Source organism: Epinephelus lanceolatus, chromosome 21 (assembly GCF_041903045.1).
Source record: "Epinephelus lanceolatus isolate andai-2023 chromosome 21, ASM4190304v1, whole genome shotgun sequence".
In the NCBI taxonomy this organism is placed as follows: Eukaryota; Metazoa; Chordata; class Actinopteri; order Perciformes; family Serranidae; genus Epinephelus; species Epinephelus lanceolatus.
In genome coordinates, this window is record NC_135754.1 from 32,788,549 (window position 1) to 32,796,497 (window position 7,949).

A 7,949-nucleotide genomic window follows, 5' to 3' on the forward strand; every position below is an offset into this window, starting at 1 on the left:
GTCAGTTGCCTTTCCGTTTTCCGTTTGCTCTCTGCTTTGCTTGAAAATGCATTTTTGGAAAAATGTTCAGAGGTCAGTGATGATAGGGTCAGTAGAAGGAGCCTTAAATGTTTCTGTTGGCATGGGACGAGCATGTCAACAGGAGTTTGGCAGAACAAGAAGCCTCTCCACGATTCAGGCTGAACCTATGAATCTACATACCCCAGGCTCCACGGTGCACCTGACCTGCAGGAGTTGGAGACGTAGGAGGAGAAGGAGGTCTAGGTTTAACAACTTATTTTTTCTCTTCTTGACAGGCAGCCATCATTCTCGCTCCCTGCGGGGAGCAGAAAGGTCACAGTGAAGCCTTTCTACTGGCTTGGGTTTAGCAACACGCAGATCTGGCCTCCAGAAGAACTCCTATTCTGTCTGGCACATGTTGAGGCGCTCTATCATCTCTCTCTTTCGTATACTCTCTCATGCTCTCTCCTCCGCCTTCTCTCCTGTCAGATCTGTCTTCACAGGGGCTTGTAAAATTACCTGGCAAGAACAGCTCAAAGCGCTGGACAGGACCGATGTCCCCGGTGTCCCACAAACTTTTACAAACTTTTTTTGTTTCATTAAAATGAAGAGTTCACTGAAAAGAGGTCTTCAGTTTTCTGCCAAAGGGTCAATTATTAGTGAATTTGCTGCAAAGTTGTAAGGCCATTCAATATAAATTTATCCAATTCCAAACCTCTCTGAACAATGGCTATTAAATTTAATTTGCTAAACATGTTGAAGCCATTGTGGCCAAATGGGTGTGCATTTTTATTTCCTGTTCTTGGACAGGAGAGCTGGTTCACCGTGGATTCTGACAAAAGGAATAAGGTTTGCAGTGTTTGGGAAATTCTTTCCACCGTGTTCCTGGTGAAGACACAAAAGGATGATAAGCAGGGGCTTCAGAAAAAGTTCAGGCAAACTGACTGTATAGACCATTTTGAAACTCATTTTAGTTCATGGGCCACATAAAGACCAATTTGTTCTCAAGTGCGCCAGACCAGTAAAACCATTGTATGATATCTTATAAATAACACCACCTACGAAAGTACATTCACAAAATATCCACTTACAACCCGATGATTAACAGCCTGAGATGTCTTAAGAAAAATAAGCACGCAGGTTTTTCCACACAGTTAGTCTACTACTCACTGTCATTACTTGTGCATTTTTACATATACTTCCACTACTATGTAGAAATGCTGACATCAACACCCCAGACAATAATGGAATCTACGGAAGCTGCTGATTGACAATATTTTGCGTAATGTTCACTGTCTTTAAATATGACCACAACAAGTATTAATTGTTTTTATTCTTCAGAGAACTGTATTCCTCTGAAGCTGTATTTTACTTGAAGGCTACTCACTGTTTAACTTGCTCCTGAAACATTGCACCTCTAAGCCTTCTGAAGTGCATCACTATTAGGTTTGCACAGTCATCCAGTGGGCTGAATTGGACCCTTTGGCGGGCCAGTTCTGGCCCATGGGCTCTATGTTTGACACCCCTAGTATAGACTGTGTGTATGTTAAATAAAAATGTACACAGAAAAACAGAATTGAATGTCAGATACCTACTGTGAACATCCATGCAGTGTCTTCCTTCCTTTTTTCGAATGATTTTACAAACTGTTGTCTCTAGTCAGCTGTAAAATTATCAAGAGATCATCAATTATTATCAATTATCTGCATTTAATGTAAATACACTGCTCAAAAAAGCCCTCAGTGGGTTGATTATTTTGGTTTCCACTAACCATTGTTACGTTATTTTGTGTTCAAAAAAATGGCACGGCACGGTGATACAGTGGTTACAGTGGTGGCAGGTTAATTGGTGACTCTAAATTGTCCGTAGGTGTGAATGTCACACAAATCAATCTGAAAGTAATCGCAAATTTGTTGTTGTTTTTATAGTTGTGTGACTCCACCATCCAATGCTTTGTGCCTAAATTATCTCTCAGCAGTCACAGATGTATCCAAGGCTTTCATTTGAAAATAATGCAATGCTGATATTTGTAATTTAATAACGTGTTGCCACAAATAGAGCAAACTTAAACTGCAGTACACTTTTACAAGACCGTATTTCATCACAGGATATGTGTGAGCAGGAGTACAGAATATCTCTGAAGCTCCCGCAGTGTAAGGTAGAGGGCAGTGTTGTATAAAAGCTGTGTAGCAGACATGATGAGGCACTCGTTTGTGTAAATGTCTTGGTATTCTCATCCTCTGGTCCTTGAGCTGTCATCAGGTTCAAACAGGCCTTAAGCAGGTTTAGATTTATATACAACAGAGTGGCTGTAGAATTAACCGTTTGATAGTTTCATAAGATTAATACTGTCCATAGATGCTGTGGAGTAAGACCACACAGAGAAAGATGCAACTTATACATCTGCTGTAGAAATCTGTAACAGTTTATCTGAAATGTAAATGTAAGAGAGATATGAAAGTGTATCTTTAAAGTGTAAAAAAAGAGGGAAAACCTGATTATATTTACATGTATTTGTCAGGTTTATAACTCAACTCAATTCAATTCAGTTCAATAGAACTTTCTCCAAAGGAAAATTCAAATTACAGTCACCACAATTTTAACAATTCACAACCTGTAACGACCAGCACAACCAGTGGGTTCCCCAGGTCAGGGTCACGCTCTGGGCCTGGTTTTATAACAATAGAGTATTAAATATCTGACAAAATATACAAATATACAAGATAAGAAGTGTTTTCAAGGAGCAAGAGCAAAAACCGGTGCTTAATAGAGAAACAAAAGGAGTAGGATATAAGAGTACAAGAGTTACTAAAAAAATCAGACTGTGTCTGATAATGTTATATTAATAAGATACTTGATACTACAAACTGACAGCATAATAGTAGGCATTTAAACAAGAGAAATAATCTGACTTCAGGTCTGGTATGAACCGTGACATATGGATATTGGTCTTCATGACGGAAGCGACATACAGAGAATTTTTTATTTTTGTACGTATCCATGATTTGTTCTTGTTTTAGTAGACTCAAATTCAAGTTCAAAAGCTTTACTGGCGTGAAAGTTTTCAAAAAAACATTATTGCCAAAGCATAAAATACAAACACAAACACAAAACTCATTGACTTCAGGAATTCATTGTTTTATTTTTTTCAATCTGTTTTTTAGATAAGGAAAAATTTAGCGAGCAGTCCAGAGCACTCTTGCCAAGAAAATAAGAAAAGCTTCTTGTTTTCACAATCGACAAATTGTCCAACGCAAGGAAAGGTAAGTTTCAAATCTGAGGAACATTAAAAAATGCATCAGCATCATATAATTAAATGTAGAGTGTGTTTAAGAGTAATTATGATTATTCTGCCTCTACCTCACTACACTTCAGAGGGAAATGTTGTACTTATTACAAAGTAAGATTTTTGTGCACAAACCAGGCAAAAATATACCAGTGCAGCTGAAACAATTACTCAGTTGATTAGGAAATTAAGTGGCAACTATTTCAAAAATCATTTGTCAATTTTCATACAAAAATTTCAGGGTTCTAGCTTCTTTTAATGATTTTGATTTATTAAATCAGTTTAATTTTTTCTGCATTTAGTATTTCTACTTTTCATTCTTAAATACATTTTTTGATTGTACTTAATTGCATTGTAAAGACAGTAGTTGTACTAGTACAAGAGTATTGTTACAGTGTGGTGTCAGTGCTCTTACCTCAGTAAATGATCTGAATACTACCGTCACTACTGCTGCTGGCATCTACAGCATCTCAAATGTTTTGTCATTGTTGGGTTTCTGATTTTCTTGTTACATCAGCCCTGACACTGAAACATCACATTTACCTTGTTTAAGTTTATTCAACAGTACATTAGTTTCAGTAATGCAAAAGTTCTTCTTACAGCCTTTGTTTAGTGCAGGGGTCAGCAACCGTAAATATTAAAAGAGACAAAATATCTGTGAGGTGCCACAAAATGTATTTCAATAAAGGTAATGGTCTGTTAATTATCCATTAGCATTACAAATAGGTCTAAATGAATTCATTGATATGATTTACTACAAGGTGGTGACTCTGCAGTGGGCTATTTATGATTATTTAGTACTTTAACTTTGCATCTTTGGTGGTGAAAGCAAATAAATCAGTCCACACATTATTAAATCCTCTATGTTCCTCCAGGACTTTTCCCTTTTTTGGATTTGGAATCTATAGCTAGCCTAACTAGAGGGACTCCAGGCTTGCCACAGTAGACGTATGACGCACATTTTAGCTACGTTAGAACAATTCGATGTACAGGCTGCACGTTTTTACAGTTGTAAAATGCAATAATCACTTTAGTAATACCATACCATGACACATGAAAATCTGAATGTTAAAAAAGTAACTGTTAATCATCTCCAGGGAGCCACTGGAGAGGGTCTAAAGAGTCATGTGCTGCTCCGGTGCCACAGGTTGCCTACCCCTGGTTTAGTGGCATCTCTCCAGGTCATGGGCATGTGCCAGAGTATTTGCACACAGCACAACACTTGCCCTTACAGAGTGTTCAGGGAGCGTTTTTGCTAACGTGTTGCTTATGATTGAGTGGGATTCATCATTAAAAAAAATTGGGATGGTTGAGAATGTTTGGTGCATTTGGAGTTTATTCCTCTTTTTGTTTTTCTTGATAGAAAATGAAGAGAAAATTAAGAGGCTCAATCTGTTGCATTTACTTTTCTGCATGTCCTGCACTTCAGTAGCTGAAATTCCCACACTGACTCGAGTTCTTTCTCCCCTAAATATCTCTAACACAGAGGGGAGTGACCGTCCATAATTTTAGCAGAAACTATAAAACACTTCACGGTCAAAGGACGACAGAATATATCATTATATGTAATGTCTCTTTTGTTATATAGGCCCTGCCTTCAAAATGCATTCTACAAAAGGTGAACACAGTTTAACCTCATGGCCATCATGTGTAACTCTTTAATGTCACATTTATTCATTTTGTTTTTTCTTATTATACATATACATTTTATTGCTTTTATTTAAGAGGCAACATCAGAATGTTATAAAATGCCAAAGTGTCTTTTTTGTTATAAAATTCTCACATTTCAACTGTAAGAATTTATAAAAAAAGATTTAAGTGACCTTGATGTCAGTAAGGAAATTTTAAGTGCCTTGCTCAGGGGTGAGTTTAACGAAACAACAACAGTGAAGATGATTACAGCTAATGTCTCTGGCAGTCAGACTGTAACAAACCATGTACGCAGCATCATATTTCTGCGGACTTGTTTGGCAGTTGTCTCTCGTTTCGTGGTTGCAAAACATCTCTGAAGGCCCCCGAGGGAGCGCACAGTTGGATTAGATACATGAGAGAGCCACCCAGGCTTCATCATCACATTATACAACACTCAGCGAGCAGCGTCTGGTTCAGCTCAATTCAAAGTGAAAGTGATGGGGACCAGGAGGGATGCTGTACGGAGGAGGAGGAGGGCTGGTGGTGATGGAGGAGGGGGGGGGGGGGGGTTGTTTGTGGTTAAAGCGCGGCCATGGGAAGAAGAACATGGAAAAATCTTGGAAATGAAGCGTGTCCATCCACAGAGGTGACGAGCAAACTGAGCAGGGCTGCGGAGGACAGGATGATGATTTTGGAAACCACAATCTGAAAGCCCCCCAATCTTTAATGTATGACACCCACACACATGGACGCACATGCAACAGAAATAACACATGCACACAAACATGCATTCAACAACAAATAACATGCACGGACACAAGATATATATGAGTAGGTAACTGTAATTCACACGTTCGTTAGTGATAGAAGTAATATTCAGATCTTTTACTTAAGTAAAAGTCTCAATACGACAGTGTAAAAAAATACTCCATTAGAAGTAAACATCCTGCATTCTGTCTCTTCTGTGAATGATTTAGTCCTTTTTATGCAGACTGTAAATCATAACCAGCATCAACTGAACATCAGGAGGATCAGTGGAGTCCAGGTTTTTTTCCCATCAGTGATTCAATACTGTTTATGCAGACCGCAATCAGCTAAATACACTGAACAAAAATTGGAGTGCTTTTGTTTTTGCTCCCATTTGTCACAGGTTTAGATTAAAATCCAAGAATGTTTTATGCACTTGATAGATATAATTCTCTCACATTTTGGTCGAACATCTGTGTCAGTGAGCACTTCTCCTTTTCAGTTCAATTCAATTTTATTTATAAAGCTCAGTATCACAAAACACAGTTTGCCTCAGAGGGTTTTGAAGCGTTCAACATCCCTCTGTTTTTGGACCCTCACAGTGGATAAGGAAAAACTCCCCCCAAAAACTTTAACAGGGTAAAATAAATTGGTAGTTTTCCAAGATAATCCATCCACCTGACAGGTGTGACAGGATGCTGGTTAAACAGCATCATTACTACACAGGTGTGCCTTGGGCTGGTCACCATATAAGAACAGTCTAAAATGTACAGTTTGATCACACAACACGCCACATGCCACCGATGTCACAAGTTTTGAGGGAGTGTGCCGGTAGCATGATGACTGCAGGAATGTCCACCAGGTGTCATAATCACAGACATTCTGAGAATACTCTCCTAACTTAGCCTAAAAACTTTTAGTAAGGAGTCTTAGACTAGGAGTGATTTTAAGAAAGTTCTCAGAGTAGGGGTGAGTTTGTGTACAAAAATCTCTAAACGTTTAGAGTGGGTAATTTTTTTCGTGTAAACGTGTACACGGGTTTCACCGCTGGGTGGTGCTATTGCATTATACCAGTAAAGCCCCAGTTATCCGAATACCAACCGAACGGGCCATTTAATCAACGGTTACAGGCCGCCATTCCAAAATATCGCCCTTCCGACGGTCTGCTATCCCAAATTCTGGTCCCTGAGTCCTGACAGTAAGCTATGGCGAGCCTGTAGAAGCCGTATTTCCCATGCATGTCAGCGAATTTAACCGGGGATGCACGCGAGTAATTCAGGCTGACATTACCTGTTTTTCAGCAAACTCCTCTGGTAATCTTATTATTATTGGGTCTTATAAGTGTGGACTACAATGAGTACCGGTCCATCAAATCACAGCATCTGCGGTGAGAGGACACGGAATTGTGTGCGCTTTAACGCACGCGGGTCTAGGCGATCACGGATATTTGATGTGGGAAAGATGTAGCCAGATGTGTTACCTGTTTTAAAGTGGCACTGAGATACGTGGCTCGTCCGTCCGTCTGTCCGTATCATGAATCATTTCGCGCCACTTCACCACCGACCCGTGCGTAAAAGCGCAAACAGTTCCGCGTCCTCTCACCGCGGATGCTGTGATTTGATGGCCCGGTACTCATTGTAGCCCACTGGCGAACAACCCCCTTAACGAACTCACCCTTTTAATAGAACGGAGCACGTAGGCTAGTAACCTGTTGCCAAACCCGGTCTCACACCATTTCTTGTCATACTCACAGTCTATCACAGTTGGTCAACAATTAGTATTACAGTTGCTAGGTATGATGCGTTCTTTTAACAGATGTGATTGGTTGTCACAGACAGGCCCTTTTGTGAGCCTGCAAAGTGTGGACACCCAGAGGAAATTAAATGAACTGCTGACTGTGAACGTGTTATCATTGTTAGTGTAATCCAAGATTGAGACAGACTCCAACATCACTGCTGCATTGTTGCATTTGTGTATCCCTAATGAGATCAACCACACATATTATCCCTGCACGATCTAATCTGTAGCATTTCATTTACTCACTGTCATCCAAGGTTTGGAGAATATTTCTCAGACCTCTTTGTGTTTCCACCATTTTCTTCTCTGCTTAAGAAACTCTTAAAAGTCCTCCTCCTTGCTCTTTTATCTTCACAAGAACCTAGTCTGAACTTTAAGGGGAAATTCTAAGAAAACATCACAAGAGTTTTCTTAGATTTCGTCACAAGGAGCAACTCTTCATACGAGGAAGCTTTGTGAATACGGCCCCAGAGCTGTAACCCTTCAA